Genomic DNA, 23,177 nt, shown 5'->3' on the forward strand with positions numbered 1-23,177 from the left:
TTTAAAAACCAAGGTTAGACTGTTGATCAGTCATGCACTAACCCCGAGCAAGGCTCCCAGCTTTGCTCTATATACTAGTTCCAAGGCACACATTGGCCTATTATGACCACAAATCTGGTCCGACCACGAATCTGGTCCATATTTAAAAATAATGCAATTATATAATAATTACATGAAAAACAATGTAATTCAATAAACTGAATCATAAAAAACATTATCTTGAAGCATAAGATGATTCACAATCCCATGAAGGTATTGTTAGTGTAGGTGCCCTAGAGGCAATACATTATTCTTTTAAATCTTTATGTCAGTTGATCATTCAATAAATGTATTTATTATGACCTTAATTACTGCGATATTTTGTTAGCATAATAAATGTCCTTAGAATCATGATACACATTGTATAGTTTAAGGACATGACTTGAACTTGAGATTATATAATATATCATATTCTTAAAGGTCCCTAGTCGAGTATTATTATATATGACAATAATAATACATAGATAGACTAGTATGTTGTTTGACAAGATAACCACATCTCATTGGTTATAAGTATGGGGATACTAAAGTCAATACATAGGTACATGTGAGAGTACATGGTCCTAGACAGACCCACAGTGAGATTCTTCATGTTTAGTAAAGTCATAAGAAAGACTCACAGTGATAATGGTGTAACGATCCTTTGACTTGAAATTATTATATTTCTATACGAGGACTAATATACTTTGACTACATTAAAAGTTACTTTTGACCGGGTGATGATAAAAGCGGACATCGGGTATATCATGAGTCGTATGCGAAATATGAATGATAGATAAAGGATTTAACTCTCCTATAATTAGGAGAGATATTATTGGCCTCTTGATTGAGTGAGACTATAAAAGCATGGCCATGCTCAAATAATGATTTGTCTTGATAGTCTACTCATGGATCAAGTAAACCCGGATTAAATGTTGAAGAGGATGACTAAATACATGCCTCGAGTTTAATCTATAATATGTATGGTTAAATGGATTATATTACACGAAAAACATTAATCACGAAAGGTTTTATCTAATCACGATTTAATTATTGTTTAATTGGGTAACAATGATGTATTACTAGGTACCGCTCATTGTTTATAATTTTATTAGAGAATAAAATTATTGCCAATTAAATAATAGCCTATAGGGTCGCACAAATAGAGCACTTAATGGAATAGTTAATTTAAATTATGGATTTAAATTAATTGATGATTATTCGAATTTTATTATAATTAAGTATGACTTAGTTATTAATTAAATAATAGAAATTCATTTTTATTATTTAATCCAATACCTACTAGGGTTGGGCTTTGCTGTTATCGGCCTTTTTAATCAGCTATTATAAATAGATAATGATAGGTTAAAGAGGGGGTACGTTTTTGAGAAAACCCTAGCAGCAAAGAGGGGCAGAGGCAATTCGGATCGTCAAGAAGGAGGCTAGTACATCCATTCCGTAGTCATGTTCGTGAGACGTTCTTGGAGGTGCTCGTGTGGATACCATAGAGGTGTTTCTCCGAGAGGTAGACACAAAGCGTGATAGCTAGGATCTCCGTTGAGTTCGTGAAAGTTAAGCTCTTGAAAGGTATGATTCGTTATCTCCATAATCCGCCCATAATTATACATGGATCCTGTTTTTGGGTTTCAAAAATTGTTTTTTTTTGTTTTATTTACGTTTATCCGTTGCGTTTTATGCCTCGGAACCCAACAATAGCATCAGAGCTACGTGTATAAGGGGCTGATTTGATTACATGTTTACTTTATTTTTACAAGTATGCATGTGTGATGAGTCTACCATGATAACATTTATGTTATATGAGTATGCCATGATAACAATTATGTTATATGAATGATATGATAAATCTGTTAATGATCTATATGATGATACTAGTATGTTTAAGATCTGCCATAACTCATATGTATGCGATCTCTTAAAATATGTATACTGATACATGTTTTTGGTAACTGGGATATGGATCGTATGTATACTGATACATGCTTCTGGAATAGTATTCCGTTACATGTTTTGCTAGTATTCTGATACATGTTTTGCTAGTATTCTGATACTTGATTTTGCAAAAATTTCCGCCATCGATCCGTGTGTTTAGGGTTTCATTTTTTTAATTTGTGCTTATGACATATGTTTTACTTATTTATTATTCTTGATTGGATCATGATAAGTGATAAATAGTATGTCATCTTTATATGATCTATCATGTTCTTTAATGGTTACTTGAGTATGGTGCATAGTTATGGCCTTAAGACCTTAGTTGTAATGGTTTATTCTTTTGGTTTATAATAAATACGACTTGCATGTCATTTTCTATTTGTAGTTGTTTTATCTCAAATGTAACTCGAGTTCTTTTGTAAGTTCATTAGTATAATTATTAATGTAACATCCAAGAAGGACAAGGGAACAAGGAGGCATCCTATGGAGGCCAAGGAGACAATGAAAGCAATAGAGAAGACATATGTAATAGTTATTTTTACACCATAGATTGACCTTGATCTTTTCATTAGCCTGAAAAGATCACATAGGATTGGGCCATAACTATTGCACGTTTACTTTACGTACTTTTCATATGATGAATAAATAGTATGTGTAGAGTAGAAAATGCATGTTTTAATTAGATTAATGATGCATGTATGTATTAGATACATCACCCATGCCATGCCTTTAAACAAGATAAAATCTGTAACGACTCAAGATTTAAAATTAACAAACGACCATGAGATTCTCGTGTTTATGAAACACGGAATAAAATACGAATTTTCTTTATTTCTGACATGGGGCGATTTTGTCAACAACGGGTTCATAGAACTTGTAAGGCTGTGGGTTTTAAGCGAGACCGATGTGACTCCCCCACTACCTGGAAATCAAACCATTGATGAGTATTGATTTGAAGTATTTTATTCAAGGAAAAATTGGGAATCTCTTTATGATGGGATCATGATCATTCTAAATTAAAAATCCCTAAGTAAAAATATTAAGTTTTAATCAGATGCTTTCCAATGAATGAACACTCATTGAATCCTAGATCGATAAGGGGAAGGGTTGTCAGTGGCAGGGGACTCCTATCTATCGTGGTGAATTGCGACAAATATAAACGGTTATATTCAGACGTTGAATCATTGGGTCTAACTTAACCGAGTCATCATAATAAGGTGAATATAAACGGTTATATTCAACTATTATGAACTTAGAAGCATAGAGTTTGGTTAAAAATCTATTAGATAGATAAGATCAATTGTTGTTCACCAAATTAGCCAAGAATTATATATGATATAATTGACAACTATTGTCTACCTAAATAATTATGTTTTAAGGATACCAGTGGTTGACTTAGGACATGACGAAATATGGATCTTGGCTCACTAGAAAGATTTATGGGATATACTTTCTGAATTAATAGTTAGGGCTATTAATTTGATAAAAAAATAGTGGGAGATATATTATGAATATATCATAATCATATGAATATAAAATTTTAACTCAGACAATCTAATGTTTATTTTGCGCTTTTATTATTGTAGATACAGAGTAATGGCAAACAACACAAATACACTATCCGTACGTTCAGTCCTTGAAAAGGACAAGCTGACAGGAGGAAACAACTTCCTAGACTGGCAGAGGAATTTGAGGATTGTCCTCAGGCAGGAGCGCAAGCTTCATGTCATTGATATTCCTCCTCCAGGCCCCCTTCTTAAGGGTGCTACTGCTGATGAACGAGCAGCACGCATAAGGGATGAGAATGATGCAAATGATGTTGCATGTCTTATGTTGGCAACTATGAGTGCTGAGCTTCAAAGACAGCATGTGCATATGGATGCATATACTATCAATGAGCACTTGCAAAACATGTTTGTAAGCCAAACTCGTCAAGAAAGGTTCAACACGAGTAAGTCACTTTTTAATTGCAAACAAGGGGCAAGTGAACCAGTTGGCCCACATGTTCTGAAGATGATTGGTTACATTGAGAACCTTGAAACTTTGGGTTTCCCGATTGGTCCAGAAACTGGTATTGACCTAATCATGAATTCTTTGAACAACAAATTCACTCAGTTTGTTGTGAACTACAATATGAATGAATTTGACAAAACACCTGCTGAATTGTTGCATATGTTGAGAACATATGAGACCAACATGAAGACAGCTGAACCTGCTCCCATACTGATGGTAAATGAAGGTAAGGCCAAAGGGAAGGGCAAGTGGAAGGGTAAGAAGAAGATTGGATCTGATTCTACACCCAAGCCAAAGTCAGGTCCCAAACAGGCTTTAAATCCTAAAGGTGGTGTGGCCAAGGGTGAATGTCACTACTGTAAGAAAGATGGTCACTGGAAGAGAAACTGCCCAATTTACTTGGAGGATCTGAAGAAAAAGAAAGTAGTTCAGATTTCTGGATCAGGTATTTATGTTATAGAAGTTAATTTGTCTATTTCTACATCTTGGGTATTTGATACTGGATGTGCTTCTCACATTTGTATAAATGTGCAGGGCCTGCAGAGAAGTAGAACTTTGGCTAAGGGAGAAGTGGACCTAAGAGTAGGCAATGGAGCAAAAGTTGATGCTTTAGCTGTAGGGACTTATTATTTATCTATGCCCTCTGGGCTTGTTTTAGAACTAGAAGACTGTTTTTATGTGCCTGCGATTCGCAGAAACATTATTTCTGTTTCTTATTTAGATAAGAAAGGTTTTTCGTTTACAATAAAGAACAACAATTGCTCTTTTGCTTTGAATGATTTAACCTATGGTGTTGCGCGTTTATTTAATGGTTTATATGTTCTTGATTTAGATAATCCTGTCTGTAATATAGAAAACAAATGACTTAAAATGAATGACTCAAATCAAACATACCTCTGGCATTGTCGTCTAGGCCACATAAATGAGAAACGCATATCCAAATTACGTAAGGATGGATACTTGGATAAGTTTGATTTTGAATCATACCAAGAATGCGAATCTTGTTTTCTTGGTAAGATGACTAAAGCCCCTTTCACTGGTAAGGGTCAAAGGGCCACTAAACGTCTGGATCTAATACATAGTGATGTATGTGGCCCAATGCGTGTAATGGCTAGAGGAGGCTACTACTACTTCATAACATTTACTGATGATTTCAGTAGATATTGATATGTATATCTTATGAAGAACAAATCCGATTTTTTTGAAAAATTTAAAGAATACAAGGTTGAAGTAGAGAAGCAAATTGACGGAGATACAAGTATTAAGATCTTACGATCCGATCGTGGGGGTGAATACTTAAGCATCCGAATTTAGAGAGTATTTGAAAGAGTGTGGTATTGTATCACAACTCACTCCTCCAGGAACACCTCAATGGAATGGAGTTTCAGAGAGGAGAAATTGCACCTTGTTGGACATGGTGCGATCGATGATGAGTCATGCAGATCTTCCAATTAGTTTCTGGGGTTACGGTCTAGAAACAACGGCTTTCACACTTAACTGTGTTCCTACTAAGAAGGTTCAAAAGACTCCATATGAGATATGGAAGGAGAAACGGTCAGGCATGAAGTTTATGAAAGTTTGGGAATGTAAGGCGTTTGTGAAACGTCAAGAATCTGACAAGCTTGGACCTAAATCTGAAGAGTGCATTTTTGTAGGATACCCTAATGAAACAAAGGCGTATTATTTTTATAGTCCTTCTGAGCAGAAAGTGTTTATTGCTCGAGATGCTGTCTTCATGGAAAGAGATTTTGTTTCCAAAAGAAACAGTGGGAGAACTATAGATCTCGATGAAGATCGAGAACCGCAAAATAACATTGAACCTGAAGTGGAACAAGAGCAGAATAATGATAATGCTCAACAAATACAGGTTGTTCGTAGATCTGGTAGATTTCGCCATGAGCCAGAGAGATATGGATTTCTTATGACTCAGTGTGGTGATTTGATGCTCATAGATGAAGATGAGCCTCTCACATACCAAGATGCTATGAACAGTCCAAACTCCAAGAGATGGCTTGAAGCCATGAAATCCGAGATAGATTCCATGTACGAAAACCAAGTATGGACTTTGGTTGATCCACCTGAAGGGGTAAAACCCATAGGGTGCAAATGGATTTTTAAGAAGAAAAAGGGCATGGATGGAAATGTTCATACCTATAAAGCTAGGCTGGTTGTAAAAGGTTTCAAACAAATTCATGGTATTGACTATGATGAAACTTTCTCACCAGTGGCTATGGTCAAGTCTATAAGGATTTTACTTACCATTACAGCATTCCATGATTATGAAATCTGGAAAATGGATGTCAAAACAACCTTTCTTAATGGAAGCCTTGAAGAGGATGTGTACATGACACAACCTGAGGTTTTGTCGATCCAAGGAATGTTGGTAAGGTATGTAAATTGCGTCAATCCATTTATGGATTGAAGCAATCCTCTAGGAGATGGAATATCCGTTTTGATGAAATAGTCACAGAGTATGGCTTTGTTCAAAACGAAGATGAACCGTGTGTTTACAAGAAGGTTAGTGGGAGCTATGTGACATCCATTGTACTATATATTGATGATATACTACTATGGGGAATAACATACCTTCTCTAAAGGCTGTTAAGACTTGGTTAGGGAGCAATTTCTCCAAATCTGTATTTATTATGACCTTAATTACTGCGATATTTTGTTAGCATAATAAATGTCCTTAGAATCATTATACACATTGTATAGTTTAAGTACATGACTTGAACTTGAGATTATATAATATATCATATTCTTAAAGGTCCCTAGTCGAGTATTATTATATAGGACAATAATAATACATAGATAGACTAGTATGTTGTTTGACAAGATAACCACATCTCATTGGTTATAAGTATGGGGATACTAAAGTCAATACATAGGTACATGTGAGAGTACATGGTACTGGACAGACCCACAGTGAGATTCTTCATGTTTAATAAAATCATAAGAAAGACTCACAGTGATAATGGTGTAACGATCCTTTGACTTGAAATTATTATATTTCTATACGAGGACTAATATACTTTGACTACATTAAAAGTTACTTTTGATCGGGTGATGATAAAAGCGGACATCGGGTATATCATGAGTCGTATGAGAAATATGAATGATAGATAAAGGATTTAACCCTCCTATAATTAGGAGAGATATTATTGGCCTCTTGATTTAGTGAGACTATAAAAGCATGGCCATGCTCAAGGAATGATTTGTCTTGATAGTCTACTCATGGATCAAGTAAACCCGGATTAAATGTTGAAGAGGATGACTAAATACATGCCTCGAGTTTAATCTATAATATGTATGGTTAAAGGGATTATATTACATGAAAAATATTAATCACGAAAGGTTTTATCTAATCACGATTTAATTATTGTTTAATTGGGTAACAATGATGTATTACTAGATACCGCTCATTGTTTATAATTTTATTAGAGAATAAAATTATTGCCAATTAAATAATAGCCTATAGGGTCGCACAAATAGAGCACTTAATGGAATAGTTAATTTAAATTATGGATTTAAATTAATTGATGATTATTTGAATTTTATTATAATTAAGTAAGACTTAATTGAGATAATATAAATTCGAATTAAAAGGAATGTTTTTGCCCATAATAATTAAGTATGACTTAGTTATTAATTAAATAAAAGAAATTCGTTTTTTATTATTTAATCCAATACCTACTAGGGTTGGGCTTTGCTGTTATGGGCCTTTTTAATCAGCTATTATAAGTAGATAATGATAGGTTAAAGAGGGGGTACGTTTTGGAGAAAACCCTAGCAGCAAAAAGAGGCAGAGGCAATTCGGATCGTCAAGAAGGAGGCTAGTACATCCATTCCGTAGTCAAGTTCGTGAGACGTTCTTGGAGGTGCTCGTGTGGATACTACAGAGGTGTTTCTCCGAGAGGTAGACAGAAAGCTTGATAGCTAGGATCTCCGTTGAGTTCGTGAAAGTTAAGCTCTTGAAAGGTATGATTCGTTATCTCCATAATCTGCCCATAATTATACATGGATCCTGTTTTTGGGTTTCGAATTTTTTTTTATTTTATTTACGCTTATCCGCTGCGTTTTATGCCTCGGAACCCAACAGGTATCACATTGTAAACAAGAAGATTGACTTTCAATTCAGGGAAAGAATCAGAGTGTAGAATACCAAAGGTGCAAATATTACAAGTAATAGTCTTCTATTATACAAGGCATAAAGGTTCGTCTGATAAACAATCCCATATCAAGGATCAGTATGTGGTAGATATGTATTTGTGGAGTAGTATCAGATATGTGTGGTTCGTATCAAAGAATTCAACAATCAATGGTTTCCAAGAAATCAGGCTCGCGACTCAAGATCAATAAGAATTCGGGTTTAGGGTTAAGTACTTCAAAGTACTTTCAATATAGAAAGGGAACTACTGGGAATAATTGTAACATAACGAAAAGAGTTCAAAAGCATTCGCGAGTATACTACAAGAATGTTCAGGGACACTTTCCTTATCAATTTGCTTTCACTTTACTAACACTTGTCAATTGGTTCCCACTCATAGACCACTTGCTTTCCATTTCTACATCTCACTTCCTCTGTTAGACATCACATATACTCATCAACACTACTTCTCATCTCATTCTACTCGATACAAACTTTTATCTACCCTTCGTTTTACCTAAATCCGGCGTACGGATTGACACTTATAGCAAAAATAGTCAAACAATGCACATACAATTATATTATACAGCACTCAGATCACATATAACACATATCACGTAAGATATTCAATCCAAATAATTTTTCAAAGAAGATTCGGGGTCAAAATGATTTTCTAGGTATTTAATACGAATTTGAAATATTTTTCGGAATTAAAATTGGACTTCGTATCATTTTATAATTAAATAATAGGGTTCGAATACCCGAATCTGACTTTAAAATAATTTTATAATAATATCGAGTCTTGAAAATAATAAATAATAATATTTTAAAGCTCGAAATTATTTTTCGGAATCTTTAAATCAATTTTAAATAATTAAATGTAATTAAATAATTAATTAAAATTAATTAATAACTAATTAAATTAATTAATCAATTAAAATTAAAATTATTTAACTAATTAAATAATTAATTATCAACTAAAATTAATTAATTAAATAATTATTATTTATTTTAAAATAAAAATAATTTCCAGAATTGAAAATATTGATTTTTGGATTTTTAAATAAATAAAAACATTTTCTGAAAATAATTTGTAAAAAGAGAATATAATTCTTGTAAATTATTAAAACAGGAGTCTGATTTTGCAAAAACACGGAAACTTTGAGCGCTAAACTGCAAAAATAGCATATCAGAAATTTTCTTCAACATAATGAATCAAAACCAGATCAAACTCCGGGTCAAAATTGACTCGAATGGGTCACCTGGGTTTTGAAGAACACGGCGGCCGGAAAATAATCCGGCGAGGCTAATTCAGGTAAATACGGAACCGTTTGATTGGATTCTATGTTCCAATCGATCCCTCAACACAGCAGCAACTCAGGGACGGGTTTAGTTCGAGTTTACAACCCCTGGACAGTGTTTTCCGGCGGAAACAAACAAAATTCCGGCGAGCTCGATTAAAAACTGGCGAGCTCAATTACGGATTATCCAGGAACCGTTTCTTACATAAATATACATGAATCGATTTCAAATCAAGCAAGGAACATATAAGAATCATCCAAATCGACTAATAACCCCTAATGAAGAAACGCCTAATTTTCAATTAAGAACATTCAAGAACATAAACCCTAGTTCTTCAATCAGAGAATCAAACATCATTTTAAGCATGTTATTGAACTCTATTTTGATATATGATATACCAAATTGACCATGAAGAAAAGAGCTACACGATTATGCCATCAAATCATATAAAAAACATCAAGAACAAAAATTTCTAATTTAATCCATAAATAATTCGAATTAAAATAAATAAATCAGAAAAATACCTTGATGTTTGCACAAAAGCAGATGATTGATTCAGAAAGAGGTTTTCAAGGGCTTCGTTTTGATATATTGCACGCCCGAATCGGAGTTCGATAACACCTTCGTTTGTGCGATTGATTTTCAACAATACAGTATTTTAATAAGGTTTTCTATGGTTTTCAGGGTTTGTACTGTCTGATTATGATTTTACGCGTGAAAATGAAATAAAAAGGGCTATTTATATTTACGGAATATTAGTACATTCTGGATCGTGTTGGATCGATAAATACATTCGTTTTGGATAAACATTATCCTTTCTGGATAAACACTATCCTATTTTGGATAAGCACTATCCTATTTTGGATAAGCACTATCCTGTTTTGGATAAGCACTATCCTGTTTTGGAAAAATATCTTAATTATCTATGTTTTATTCTGGACATAATAAAATTAACATACCTAGGCTTTACCACATATAAACATCCACATAGCCACACCAATCATCAAATAATTCACCAAAAATCACATAAAATCACATAAAAATTATTAATTGATAAAAATAATTACACGTCATGTCCCGGATATTACATCCTCCCCCTTTAAAAGGATTCTGTTCTCAGAATCTCCTAAGTAAACAACTGAGGGTACTTTTCTCGCATATCACTTTCTAACTCCCAGGTTGATTCTTCAACCTTTGGGTTTCTCCACAATACTCTTACTAAATTCACAACTTTATTTCTCAATACCTTCTCTCTCTAATCTAGAATCTCTATTGGATTCTCTACATATGATAAATCTGCCTGAAGTTCTATCAGCTCATACTCAATTACATGCCTAGAGTCTGGATTATACTTCTTAAGCATCGATACTTGAAAAACATTATGAATGTGTTTCATGTGCGGGGGTAACGCCAATTCGTATGCTACCTTGCCGACACGTTTCAAAACTTCAAAAGGTCCAACATATCTAGGACTCAACTTCCCTTTCTTTCCGAATCTCGATAATCCTTTCCATGGTGACACATTCAGTTACACTAGATTTCCTTTTTCAAATTCCATATCCTTTCTGGATTGGTCAGCATATTTCCTTTGACGATCTTGTGTTACAATTAGTCTTCTCTAAATAACCTCAACAACTTCCTTGGTTTGCTATACCAACTCGGGTCCAAGTATTTTACGTTCTCCGACTTCGTCCCAATATAACAGTGATCGACATTTGCGTCCATAAAGAGCTTCATAGGGAGGCATTCCAATACTGGCATGATAACTATTATTGTAAGCAAACTCCACTAAGGGCAAATGCTCATCCCAATTGCCTTTGAAATCAATGGCGCACACACACATAACATATCTTCGATTGTTTGGATTGTTCTCTCGCTTTGGCCGTCCGTCTGTGGATGATAAACCGTGCTCATATTTAAATTAGTTCCCAAACATTTTTGGAAACTTTTCCAAAATCTTGAATTGAATCGTGAATTTTGATCAGACACGATAGACACTGGGACTTCATGACGCATTACTATTTCCTTCAAATACATGTGAACCAACTTATCTAGTGAAAATCTTTCATTGATAGGCAAGAAATGCGCTGCTTTGGTTAGTCTGTCCACTATAACCCAAATAGCATCATGGTTCACTTTCGTCCTTGGTAAGCCAACTATAAAATCCATAGCAATGTGCTCCCACTTCCACTCCAGAATCTCTAGTGGCTGTAATAATCCATTTGGTCTCTGGTGCTCCGCCTTAACTCTCTGACACGTGTAACATTTGTTAACCCATTCCGCAATTTCTCTATTCATGTCTGGCCACCAATGATTCTCTTTTAAATCCCTGTACATCTTGGTTTCCCGGATGAATGGAATATCTTGAGTTGTGAGCTTCTTGTAGAATTTCATTCTTCAATTCTGCCACTGGTGGTATCCAAATTTTGGATGAAAATTTAAGAATACCCTGATCGTCCTTCTGAGTGCATAATTCTTCTCCAACCAACTGATTGATATCCTGTTCCATTATTTCCTCTTGGCACTTTCTTATCTTCTCTAACAATTCTGGTTGAAAAGTCATATTGTACATCTGTGCTTCATCAGGTTTGCAAATTCTGACTTCCAAGTCCAATTTCTGAAATTCCTTATATAATTCTTCAGGTATCATCAACATGTTCAGTCTTTCTATTCTGCTTAATGCATCTGCCACCACATTCGCTTTTTATGGATGATAGTTAATCGTGCAGTCATAGTCCTTGATGAACTCCAACCATCTCCTCTGTCTCATGTTAAGCTTCCTTTTGCGTGAATATGCACTTCAAGCTCTTATGATCCGTATAGATCTCGCATCTTTCTCCATATAAGTAATGTCTCCAAATCTTCAAGGCGAATACTATCGCTGCTAGTTCCAAGTCATGAGTAGGATAATTCTGCTCATGAGGTTTCAGTTGTCTAGACGCATACGCAATGACTTTATCATGCTGCATCAAAACACAACCTAGTCCCTTATGAGAAGCATCACTATAGATTACGAAATTTCCTTGATCATCTGGAAGTGACAAAACATGTGCCGTGATAAGCCTCTTCTTCAATTCTTGAAAATTTTCTTCGCACTTCTCATTCCATATAAACTTCTCATTTTTCCTGGTAAGCTTCGTCAAAGGCGTCGCAATCTTCGAGAAATCTTGAAAAAATCGTCGATAATATCCTGCCAGTCCTAAGAAACTTCTCACCTCTGTTGGTGTTTTTGGTCTTTCCCAATTCATAACAGCTTCAATCTTTGCTGGATCGACTTTGATCCCTTCATAACTTACCACGTGTCCTAAGAATTGAACTTCTTGTAAACAAAATTCACAATTCGAAAACTTTACATATAACTTCTTCCTTCTCAAAATTTCCAAAGCTGTCCTTAGATGCTCCGCGTGGTCTTCCATTGACTTTGAGTAAATCAAAATATCATCAATAAACACAATGACAAACTTGTCTAGATATTCCTTGAAAATTCTGTTCATCAAGTCCATAAATGCAGCTAGGGCATTGGTCAATCCAAAAGACATCACTAAGAATTCATAATGACCGTACCTTGTTCTGAAAGCTATCTTTAGTATATCTTCAGGTTTGATCTTCAATTGGTGATATCTGGATCTCAAATCAATCTTAGAGAATTACTTAGCTCCTTTCAGTTGATCAAACAAATCATCGATTCGTTGGATACTTTTTCTTGATTATAAGCTTATTGAATTCCCGATAATCGATGCATAGTCTCATGCTTCCGTCTTTCTTTTTAACAAATAGTATCGATGCATCCCATGGGGATACACTGGGTCTAATCACTGCTTTTTCCAATAATTCTTGCAATTGCTTTGCCAATTCCTTCATTTCCACTAGCGTCATTCTGTATGGTGCCTTAGATAATGGTTCCATTCCAGGTGCCAAGTCGATTGCAAATTCGATCTCTCTATCTGGAGGAAGTCCTGGTAATTCGTCTGGAAATACGTCTGGAAATTCATTTACCACAGGAATGTCTTCCAGCTTTGCTGGCTCCTGACTTCTATCTATCACATAAGCAATGAAATGCTCCTATCCTTGCCGTAGTAACTTCTTATCTTGGATCATCTTCAAGAACTTCTTCGCTTGTCTCTGGCCTCTAAACGTCACCACTTTCTCGTCTGGCGTCTTCAATATTACTTTCTTATTACGATAGTCAATCTGAGTATCGTGCTTAGATAGCCAATCCATTCCTAAAATAACTTCAAACTCTCCTAACTTAAATGGTATCAAGTCAGCATCAAACTTATGGCCAGTAATCTCAATCTCACAGCCCTTACACACTTGGTTAATAGATACACACTCCTGATTTGCTAATTCTACCATCATAAGCTCACTTAACAATTCAACTGGACAATTCAACTTATCAACAAAACCTTGAGAAATAAATGATCGAGTTTCTCCCGAATCTACTAGCACTTTAGCATATAAGGAGTTCACATTAAGCGTACATGCCATAACATCAGTATCCATGATAACATCCTTCACGAACATGTCATAAACTCTAGCTCTGGGAGGTTCATTCACTGTTGGAGTAGGTCCCATGATACACAATGTGTTGTTGACTGAAATTGGTGCCTTGCAATCCCTTGCAATATGACCTGGCTTCTCGCACTTGAAACAAGTAAATCCAATTGCTAGAACCTTGCCTGCGTGATTCTTGGTAGGCTGGTCCTTGTTGACTAGCTCTCTGGCCGGCTGATTATGGCACTCCCTTGAATAATGCCCCTTCTGGTTGCATCTGTAGCAGACAACACTCAACTTGTTGTAAACTCCACCATGTTTCTTTCCACAGACTTGACAGTCTGGTATAACTAGCCTCTGCTGGATGGGCTGGTTCCCTGGGTGGTTACCTTGGCCTCCGTTTCCTGTATTCTGTCGGTTAAAATTTCTTCCGGGATGGAACTTGCCCTTCCTCTGATTAAAATTTGGAAACTTCCCTGCTTGGAACTGTCCTTCACTCCCCTCAAACTTCCTCTTCTTACCTTCATTCCCCTTCTGAGAGATTTCGCTCTCCGTCTCCGCAACATAGCCTTCTGCACGACTTCCGCATACGTATCCAACTCAAATATGGCCACCTTCCCTCAGATCCATGGCTTGAGTCCTTGATGAAACCTTTTAGCCTTCTTCCTATCAGTGTCCATATACGATGGCACAAACCTAGACAACTCCTCAAACTTACTTTCATAATCCACCACTGACATATTCCTCTACTTTAGCTCCAGAAATTTGAACTCCATTTGATCCTTAACAAACTAGGGGAAATACTTATCTAAAAACAGCTCCTTGAATCTATCCCACGTAACATCATCCGTACCTTTCAACACCTTAACAGTTTCCCACTAGTAGGTGGCTTCATTCTTCAGGTGGTAACTTGCAAATTCAGTCTTTTGCTCATCTCTCACATTGACTAAGGCAAATGCCTTCTCAATTTCCTTCAACCAGACTCTTGCCTCAATAGGATCTACAGAACCCTTAAACTCTGGTGGATTCACCGCCTGAAAGGTCTTAACGGTTACCTGAGGGTTGGTCTACCTTTGCTGTTGTTGAGTCAGGTGAACTATTTGTTGAGCCAAGATCTGAAAAATTGAGGCTACAGTTGGGTCTACGGGACCTGGGTTGACATTCTGGTTGTTGCTATCTTGGGTGTTGTTATTGTTGTTGTTATTGGTTTCTTCATTCTGGTTGGTGGAACGGGTATTTCTTCGGGTAGAGATTTTCTGTAAAGAATCAAACAATTTATTTAGACTTTAAAATATAATCCTTTTTGTGAAAAGATTATGTAAAATAGAAATATCTCTTTTTGAAAACATTTTCAATAGTTGAACTAAGTAAATTGCATGCTTCTTTACATAAGGTAAACAGTTAAGGGGAATAGGGTACATGTTATCACAAGAGTTTTATAACTGGTGCAGTAAGATAAAACATGTATGGTAAAGTAAATGATAATACTGGAAAGGAAAGATACTGATATATATCAAAGTTTGGTGGTACAAGCGCAAAACATTTTATTAAAGGCAAAGGTACAATAGGCCTATTCCTTATTCAGCAGGTCTAGTTTATTCGCACTCCTACCAAAAGGCCAATAATACACACTATACACTATTATACATATATCAGTTATCACATCATTCCAGTCGTTTAGCGTTATGGAAACTCTGGTCCACCAAGTCTTTCAAAATCCTCCAATGCTTTTCTAGCCCACCCCATAAGAACATCTGGGGCTGCATACTCACACATAGCTCCATGAAGTGTAGCCTCAAGTATTTTACGAGTCACCTGAATCTCATTCCGAAGCTCTTTTACTTTCCTGTCAACATCTATAGTTCATATGATATGCCGTAATTCCTGAATCTGGGCCCATAAGGACACTCGTTCTAATAGAAGAGCCTCATACTTATAGTAGGGAACAGGGTGTGGAGTAAACTGAAAAGATGCACTCGCCACCGAAAGTCTGGTAGAGACAGAATCAACAGGTGGAGGTCCTCGAGTAGGTGGTCTCACGCTAAGAAGTGGAATAGCTTGTAATGGTGCAACCGTCGCAACTGGTACTATAGCTGACACCGGTGGAAGAGCAGGGCGTGGATCAGCTGATGGTCCTCCAACTGACGGCTTCGAGTGCTCAGATGATATCGAAATAAAGGAATCTGCCATCGCCGCTAACTGAAAATTATGCTTCTAGATAAGAATCTCTAATCTCACCAGGAATCATACTAAAACCTACTATTTAGCCGGACTCAACCTCTCAACGTTCTATTTCTTTATTTCCTAATACTAATCTTAACCCTCTACCCATTCCCGACAATTTTGGCTTGTGGCAGTTACTTTAAACCTTAGCTCTGATGCCAAACCTGTGACACCCTCCAAACCCGGGTCAGAAGTTTGGGGTCCACAACGCACACACATCATATTTAAACCTGTTAATAAATATAATAATATATGTAATGACCCTACTTTCCATTATCAAGGATCGCAACAGTTTAAAGTATGTCCACAAGCCACAATCTTATTTATTACAAACGTACGAAATCCCAAATTTATTTATCTTACATCTGATGCCAAACTTTATTACAAACTTTTAGCACACACTAAGTCACACAACTTCCGCTAGCTTATTCCACTTCAACCTGTAAACCTAGCTGGCACACTCGTCTGTGGATCCTCATCATTACCAGTTTCCTTCTTAAATGAAAAAGAACATCAACAGATTCGCAAAAGTGAGCTAACTAGCTCAGTAAGTCATAATGACGACACTGAGATTAAATAATGATCAATTGAAATAATATAGGGAATCTAGTTTCCTGATAAGCAATGATTAGAATTGGATATTCACTTTTATTTTAAAAACCAAGGTTAGGCTGCTGATCAGTCATGCACTAACCCCGAGCAAGGCTCCCAGCTTTGCTCTATATACTAGATCCAAGGCACACATTGGCCTATTATGACCAAGAATCTGGTCCGACCACGAATCTGGTCCATATTTAAAAACAATCCAATTCTATAATAATAACATGACAAACAATGTAATTCAATAAACTGAATCATAAACAACATTATCTTGAAGCATAAGATGATTCACAATACCATGAAGGTATAACAAGGTAAACAAGAAGATTGACTTTTAATTCAGGGAAAGAATCAGAGTTTAGAAGACCAAAGGTGCAAAGGTTACAAGGAATGGTATTCTGTTATACAAGGCATAAAGGTTCGTCTGATAAACAATCTTATATCAAGGATCAGTATGTGGTAGATATGTATTTATGGAGTAGTATCGGATATGTGTGGTTCATATCCAAGAATTCAACAATCAATGGTTTCCAAAAAATCAGGCTCACGACTCAAGATCAATAAGAATTAGGGTTTAGGGTTAGGTACTTCAAAGTACTTGCAATTTAGAATGGGAACTACTGGGAATAATTGTAACATAAAGAAAAGAGTTCAAAAGCATTCGCGAGTATACTACAAGAAAGTTTAGGGACACTTGCCTTATCAATTTGTTTCACTTTACTAACACTTGTCAATTGGTTCCCACTCACTTACCACTTGCTTTCCTTTTCTACGTCTCGCTTCCTCTGTTAGACATCACATATACTCATCAAGACTACTTCTCATCTCATTCTACTCGATACAAGCTTCTATCTACCCTTCGTTTTACCTAAATCCGGCGTACGTATTGAAACTTATAGCAAAAACTGTCAAACAATGCACATACAATCATATTATACTGCAATCAAATCACATATATCACATAGCACGTAAGATATTGAATCCAAATAAATTTTCAAAGAAGATTCGGGGTCAAAATGATTTTCCAAGTATTTAATACGAATTTTTAAACATTTTTCGAAATTAAAATTGGACTCCGAATCATTTTATAATTAAATAATAGGGTTCGAATACCCGAATCTGACTTTATAATAATTTTATAATAATTATCGAGCCTTGAAAAAAATAAATAATAATATTTTAAAGCTCGAAATTATTTTTCGGAATCTTTAAATCAATTTTATATATTAAATCTAATTAAATAATTAATTAAAATTAATTAATAACTAATTAAAATAATTAATCAATTAATATGTAAATTAAATAATTAATTATCAACTAAAATTAATTAATTAAATAATTAAGATTTATTTCAGAAAAAAAAGTTTCAGAATTGAAAATATTGAATTTTGGATTTTTAAATAAATAAAAATATTTTCTGAAAATAATTTGTAAAAAGAGAATATAATTCTTGTAAATTATTAAAACAGGAGTTTGATTTTGCAAAAACACGGAAACCTTGAGGACTAAACTGCAAAAAACAGCATTTCAGAAATTTTCTGCAACAAAATGAATCAAAACCGGGTCAAACCCCGGGTCAAAATTGACCCGAATGGGTCACCTGGGTTTTGAAGAACACGGCGGCCGGAAAATAATCCGGCGAGTCTAATTCAGGTAAATACGGAACCGTTTGATTCGATTCTATTTTCCAATCGATCCCTCAACACAGCAGCAACTCAGGGACGGGTTTAGTTCGGGTTTACAACCCCTGGACAATATTTTCCGGCGGAAACAAACAAAATTCCGGCGAGCTCGATTAAAAACTGGCGAGCTCAATCACGGGTTATCCATGAATCGTTTGTTGCATAAATATACATGAATCAATTCCAAATCAAGCAAGAAACATAGTACAATCATCCGAATCGACTAATAACTCCTAATGAAGAAACGCCTAATTTTCAATCAAGAACATTCAAGAACATAAACCCTAGTTCTTTAATCAGAGAATCAAACATCATTTTAAGCATGTTATTGAACTCTATTTTTGACATATGATATACCAAATTGACCAGGAAGAAAAGATCTACACGATTATGCCATTAAATCATATCAAAAACATCAAAAACAAAAATTCCTAATTTAATCCATTAATAATTCGAATTAAAATAATTAAATCAGAAAAATACCTTGATTTTTGCACAAAAATAGATGATTGATTTAGAAAGAGGTTTTCAAGGGCTTCATTTTGATATATTGCACGCCCGAATCGGAGTTCGATAACGCCTTCGTTTGTGCGATTGATTTTCAAGAATACAGTGTATTAATAAGGTTTTCTCTGGTTTTCAGGGGTTTGTACTGTCTGATTATGATTTTATGTGTGAAAATGAAATATGTTAGATATATTTGTGATGTCATGTCTAATATGATTTGTGTTTAGTTTTCAGATCTTACTTAACATGACAAATCAGTACTTAACTGGAAATCAGTACTTATACTGAAGTCAGGACTTAAGATATCAGAACTTAAGTTATCAGGAGATATTTATCAGGAGATAATATCAGGACTTAAGGAGACGTTCAAAAAAGGAAGGTGGCTGATTGAAAGGAAAGAAGATCAAGACAAACATAAGAAGAGATATACATGGAGAAGAATTTTATAAGTAATAGAATACTTGGAAGAAAAGATAACTGATTGATATATATTAGGAAGCAGAATTGTATTCGATATCAATTAGAAGATTATCTTGTAATTGTGTAGTATATAAACACATGCATAGGGTTTACACTATATGTGTTATCATAATCGAAGTTTATTATTTATTGTAACCCTAGCAGCTCTCGTGATAATTTGTTCATCACTGAGAGAGAACAGTTCTTTGTAACAGAGTTTATTGTGTTGAATAAAATCTATTTTCTGTTACTTGAGTTCTTATATTCGATTTGATTGTAGTAAACACTGTATTCAACCCCCTTCTACAGTGTGTTTGTGACCTAACAAGTGGTATCAGAGCAATCTGTTAACATACATACAATTAAGATCCAAAAACAATCATGTCTGAAGAAGTACAAACTCCAACCAAGCCCACCAAAACTGAAGAAACTCCAAAGACTCAAATCCATAATCGATATGAGACTATTAGGGTTCCCATACTGAAACCTTCTGAGTATCCCATATGGAAGGTGAGGATGTCTATATTTCTGGAAGCTACAGATCCAGAATACCTTGACAGAATTAATGAAAGACAACACAAGCCAACCAAGCTCTCTGTTATAGTTACAAATCAGCCAACACAGACTGTACCAAAGGAGAAAAGTGAATATACAGCTGAAGATATCTCATCTATTGCAAAGGATGCAAAGGTAAGACATTTGCTGCACAGTGCCATTGATAATGTAATGTCAAACAGGGTAATTAACTGCAAGACTGCAAAGGAGATATGGGATGCCTTGGAGACAAGATTCCAGGGAACTGATTCAATTAAGAAGAACAGGAGGACTATACTCACTCAAGAGTATGAGCACTTTGACTCAAAACCTGATAAGTCATTGACTGGTTTATATAATAGATATGTCAAACTCTTGAATGATCTGTCACTGGTGGATAAGGAATATGATATTGAAGATACTAATCTCAAATTCCTTTTAGCTCTTCCTGAAAGTTGGGATTTGAAGGCCACAACTATAAGAGACAACTATGCTCTTGATGAAACTACTCTTGATGAAATTTATGGTATGCTCAAGACTCATGAACTTGAGATGGATCAAAGAAGCAAGAGTCATGGGAGAAAATCAAGGACAGTTGCTCTTAAGGCTGAGGAGGAATCCCCTAAAGTGGCTGTCTCAAAGAATGGCAAAGGAAAGGCTCTCATCACAAAGTCGAATACTGAGTCATCAAGTCCTGATAGTGATGATGATTTAGAAACTGAAAGTCTATCTGAGATGGACCCTGATGAAGAGATGATGAAGCTGTGTGCTCTTATGGTGAAAGGAATCACAAAGATTTCATACAGGAAATTCAGAAGGGGAAAGGAGTTTTCCAGAAAAGGTGCAAGTTCTGATAAGAAAGGTTTCAGAAAATCTGAAGGCAAAGGAGGAAAGTCTGACAGAGGAGTTTACTCAAATGTTTAATGCTACGACTGTGGTGAGAAAGGCCACATATCTCCTGATTGCAAGAAAGTGAAGAGTGACAAAGGCAAGGCACTTATCACAAAGAAGAAAAGCTGGACAGGCACTTTAGATTCTGAAAGTAAGGTGAACTATGCCTTAGTGGCAAATGTTGATAGCAGTTCTGAAGCTGCTGAGTTAAAGGTACCTCAAACAACTTATGCTTTTCATACTGATGATATTATTGAGTTGAGAAGATATCTTAAAACCATGTTCATTAGTTATAGAGATCAAACTTTAACATATAAAAGATTAATTTCTGAAAATCTTGCATATAAAAAGAGGAATGATTATTTAGAAAAAGAGTTAGTTATGTTCCATCAAACTCAGAAAGATAGAGATGATGCTTTCTATGTTAGAGATGAAGTGCTTAAAATGAATGAATCTCTAAAAACTGAGTTAGAAAAGGAAAGAGAGATTATCAGGACTTGGACTAACTCTGACAGAACAACTCAGAATTTGTTAAGTAGTGGAAACTGGAAAGAGGGCTTAGGTTATGGAGATGATAAGAATGATAAAGGAACTGTAGAAATTGAGCCTATAATTGTTAAACAAAAGCCAAAGGTCAATCCTGTTAAGTTTGTAGCTGTAAAGTCTGATATTGATAAATCAGAAGTTAAAGAGAAATTAACTTCTGACAAACCAAAACAGGATAAGCCAACTGAAGTTAACATAGGCTTAATGACAAAGAAGCAGCTTAAGCATAAGCTGAAAGATGTTAAGAATATAAACAAGGTAAAGCCACCTAGGAAAATATGAATGGAAAGGAAGGTGTGAATAAAAGCAATGATTATAAGCCTGTTCCTAATGCTTCTAGAAAGAAATGTTATAACTGTGGAAATTCTAACCATCTGGCTTCTTTTTGCGGGAAAAATAAGAACATAAACTCCTTACCTTCAAAATCAGGAGTTAAGAGTCAGTCTGTTAGATATAGGCCACAAAATCCTTGTTTTCATTGTGGTAGTTTATGGAATTCCATTTATACTTGTAAGGAATATCATAGTTTGTACTATGATTATTATCAAATAAAACCTTCTTTAAAGAAAGTTAGCATTATTCCTTCTAGTGTAAGTTCTGATGCAAAGTCTGATATTGCAAATTCTAATAAAAAAAACTGTTAACATAAATTCTGATGCTAAATCCGCTGCAAATGTTAACAAACTTAATAAGGCCAAAGGATCCAAGAAAGTCCGGGTCCTTAAAACTAATCATTAGTGGTCTTTGTGATTGCAGGGCAACAAGAAAAACATCCTAGTTCTGGACAGTGGATGTTCAGGACTTATGATTGGAAATAAAGCCCTGCTATCAGACTTTGTAGAGAAAGCTGGCCCAGGTGTTTCTTATGGAGATGGCAACATGGGAAAAACTCTGGGATATGGAAATATCAATCTTGGGAATGTCATCATTGAAAAAGTAGCTCTAATCTCAGGACTTAAACATAATTTGCTGAGTGTTAGTCAAATCTGTGATAGAGGTTATCATGTGGATTTCTTTGAAGAACACTGTGAAGTTGTAAGCAAATCTACAGGTAAAGTTGTTCTGAAAGGATACAAGCATGGTAACATTTATGAAGCCAAGTTTTCAACAAGTACTGATGGTTCTGCAATTTGTCTGTTAAGTAGAGCATCAATTGAAGAAAGCTGGAATTGGCACAAGAAACTCTCTCATTTAAATTTCAATAATATAAATGAACTAGTCAAGAAAGATCTTGTGAGAGGACTTCCAAAATCAGTATTTGCTCCTGATGGCCTTTGTGATTTCTGTCAAAAGGCAAAACAAAGAAAATCTTCATTCAAGAGCAAGACTGAAACTTCAATTCTTGAGCCTTATCACCTACTACATGTTGATCTATTTGGTCCAGTAAATGTCATATCTATTGCAAAGAAGAAATATGTTATGGTCATAGTGGATGAGTTCACCAGATACACATGGGTGTATTTCTTGCACACAAAAAGTGAAACTGCATCTATCTTGATTGATCATGTCAAACAACTGTATAAAGTGGTTAAAGACTCTGTGAAAATCACAAGAAGTGATAATGGCACTGAGTTCAAGAATTTGATTATGGAAGAGTTCTGCAAAGACCAACTGAATCAAGCAGGAATTCTCTGCTCCTGGAACTCCACAGCAAAATGGAGTTGTTGAAAGAAAGAATAGAACTCTTATTGAAGCTGCACGAACTATGCTTGATGAAGCAAAGTTACCAACCTATTTTTGGGCTGAAGCTGTGCAGACTGCTTGTTTGACTCAAAATGCAACATTTATTAACAAGCATGGAAAGGCACCAT

Source organism: Apium graveolens, chromosome 3, assembly GCF_009905375.1.
Source record: "Apium graveolens cultivar Ventura chromosome 3, ASM990537v1, whole genome shotgun sequence".
Classification (NCBI taxonomy): Eukaryota; Viridiplantae; Streptophyta; class Magnoliopsida; order Apiales; family Apiaceae; genus Apium; species Apium graveolens.